The sequence below is a fragment of the Lissotriton vulgaris genome, unplaced genomic scaffold (assembly GCF_964263255.1).
Source record: "Lissotriton vulgaris unplaced genomic scaffold, aLisVul1.2 SCAFFOLD_1707, whole genome shotgun sequence".
Taxonomy (NCBI): domain Eukaryota; kingdom Metazoa; phylum Chordata; class Amphibia; order Caudata; family Salamandridae; genus Lissotriton; species Lissotriton vulgaris.
Window position 1 is genome coordinate 279,093 of NW_028244408.1, and position 3,258 is coordinate 282,350.

Genomic DNA, 3,258 nt, shown 5'->3' on the forward strand with positions numbered 1-3,258 from the left:
TAATTTGCACAACCCTTTAAGCAAAAAAGAGTTTGTAAAGTTTCTAAGCATGGCTGAATTTATTACAAGTTTGTTCCGAACTTTGCAGGGAAAACCTCTTGTTTGAGGTCTCTCCTCAAGAAGGGAGGCACATTTGTTTGGTCCAAGGGCTGTGAGGAAGAGTTTGAGTGCATTAAGAAACATCTGAATGAAGCACCTTGTCTAGGAAGTTTTGACCCCATAAAGGAATCTTATCTCATCACTGATGCCAGCTCAATGGGGTTAGGAGCAGTTCTTTTGCAAAAGGTTGATGGGGAGGTTAAACTGATTATTTTCCTCTCTAGGCCCTTGAGGGGTGCTGAATGCAACTGTTCTGTTGTGGAGAAAGAAGCTCTGGGTTTTTCCTGGGCAGTGTGCAAGCTGAGAAAGGATTTGTGGGGGAAAAGGTTCAGAATTCGGACTGACCACAAACCTCTTAGGGAGGTCTTCTCCAAGAAAGGCATTGACTCTGTCTCCCATGGGATACGGAAGTGGGTTGTGGCTCTACAGTTCTGGCACACTGTCTGTCAAGACTCGTGGTGTGGAGTATGAAATGACAGATGATGTTGAGAGGTTTGGAGGTGAATAATTGGAGGAAGGAATTAATTTGTGTGTGATTAGCGAAGGGTTGATTTCAGAGAGAGAGTGGAGGGAACATCACACGATCGATTTAGACTTGCAGAAAGTCCTCACCATGGTCAAAGGTGGTTGGTGTGAGAAGGACTGTGAGGAGGTCTTCGAAGGCTTTTGGCAAGTTAGGGAAGATCTGGCGGGGAGGATGGTCTCCTCGTGTGTGGTAGTAAGTTGGTTGCACCCCTTGCACTAAGGGATAAGCTAGTAAAGAGTGCTAACACATCGCACATAGGCATTGCCAAGACAAAGCAAAGTATCAGGTAAGAATATTGGTGGTCTGCCATGGATGTACATGTAGAGATGTTGGTGCGTGAATGTGCTGAATGTGCGTGTTATGACAGGATATTGAAGTGCAGGACTCAACCCATGGTTATTAGGGAACAGGCTACTGGTCCGTGGTGGACACTTCTATAGATATTTTGGGACCTGTGAAGTTGAAAACTCAGGATCTCTATTTGATCGTGTGTATTGATATGTTTTCCCATTGGCCTGATATCAAAGGTGGTTAATTCCGTTGAGTCTGGGGAAGTGATTGAGTTTCTAGAAGAGTTATTTGAACGTGAGGGTTTCCAGTTAACACTCTTGTCAGACAATGGTGTTCAGTTCACAACCTTAGTCATGGAAGAGTTTCTGAGTTCCAGGGGGATCAAGCATAAGAAGGCGTCCCAGTACCATCCACAAAGCAATGGTGTGGTGGAAAGGTTTGTCAAGGTTGTTAAAGAGACTCGGCAACAAGCTGTTGTCTGTGGTGAAAGTTGGGAGTTGGCCATGAGGAAGTAGGTTAGCGAGTATAGGCTCACTTCTTGTTCGTCCACTGGTGAAACTCCCTTTTTGTTTATTTAAAGGAAGGGTCCCCAACAAGGAGGTCACTCTGTTGTGGGTAATGATCAAAAGAACCTTAGTGGATGAAAAGGTGGGTTTTAGAACTGGGGGTCTCTAGTCGGCAATGGTTTGCACCTTTGTCCAAATAGGGACCCTTGATTCTAGTCAGAATAAGGGGGCGACACTCCTAAAATAACCCCTGCTCAACCCTGTGGTAGCTTGGCACGAGCAGTAAGGTTTATCTCAGAGGCAGTGTGTGAAGCATTTGTGAACACTTACAGTAATACAGGGAAAACACTACAGATGTACACCACACAGGTTTTATAAAAATAAGTATTCTTAATATAGACTTAACACAAGACTCAAACGACAAAAATCCACAATACTGTAAGCAGAAATAAGATGGTAGAAGTAGCTCAAAAATAGGTTATTTTCTTAAACGCAGTTTTTAGCAACAGATAACCCCAACTGAAGTTATCACGTCGAGGTCAAAGAAATCCTAAAGTACGGCACCGACCGTGAGGTGCGCTGCTTCGAGCGCGTAGTCAAAACAGACCCACAAAGAATAGTACCTTGGAAAAGTGAAAACAAAGACAGCTCGCAGCGTAGTTGGCGCTGTGCTGCGTCGGTTCCTTGCTTCAGGGGAGGTGACGCGTCAGGTCCTCGATGCTTGCACAAAGCAGGGGAGGCGTTGGTTCCTTACGATAGCGCAGAAACCACGGTTCCGTACAATGTCACGATGTCGATGGATTCTTGACCACCCATGTCGAGGATCGGCTCCACAATGAAGTCGGCTTTGGAGGCGATGCAGCATAGCAGCTGGCATCGGGCCTACGTCACAAAGTCGGAGCAGCGCTCAGGGCTTGTGGCAGGTTACCATGTCGCTTGTTGGCGTCCTTGCGCTATGTAGCTCGCTGCAAACCTACGGCACCCTGGTTTTCCGATCAGCTGAGGCTTCTGAGACAAGGTTGTAGGAGCAACGAGAGAAAATGGAGAAAATCTTGGGACCTAAATGACAGAGGTTTATAAATCTTCTCTGCGGGCCTATAAACAGCAAGTGATAATTGAGAAACAGGAATATTTTTCCAATCTGACCAGCTCTCTCTCCTCTTCTAGGGAGCTTTTTAAAATTGCCGACTCTTTATGCTCCCTGCAACTCCCTGACCCCGTAGTTAGCTCTCAACAACTCTGCAATGACATTTCTGATTTATTTCACAGCAAAATCCATGGCATACATGTCTCTCTTGAAGCCCACTGTCGTGCTCTTGATCAAAAAATTCCACTTGACATATCCAGTCTTGATTCATTAGGCAAAGATCCTTCTTGCCTACTCACGACTTTTCCATCATTATCCCTTGAATCATTGAACATACTATTGGATAGGACCAAATCTGCTTCTCCCCTTGATCCGATACCGCTTAAAAAACTTAAAGAATGCAGAAAGTGCCTCCTTCCTCCCATGCTTCAGGTTCTTAACAAGGCCATTTCTCAAGGATCTTTCCCCCCTATATGGAAGAAAGCAATTGTTAAACCTCTTCTCAAGAAACCGACCCTAGATCCAGCCCTGCTGAAAAATTTCAGGCCAATCTCCCTCCTTCCAGCAATTCTTATAGTTGCGCGAACTTAGCCCAGTGGGCGTCAAGGCGCTCTCTTGATCGATCACACTCGGCAACTCTGGGCATTAGCTTGCCTCATCTTCACTAACGGCCCCACCAGACCGCCGGGGATGCCTGGTCTCACCCTGGAGATACCCATTAAGGGACCATCTCTCAGGGAAGCCAGGAA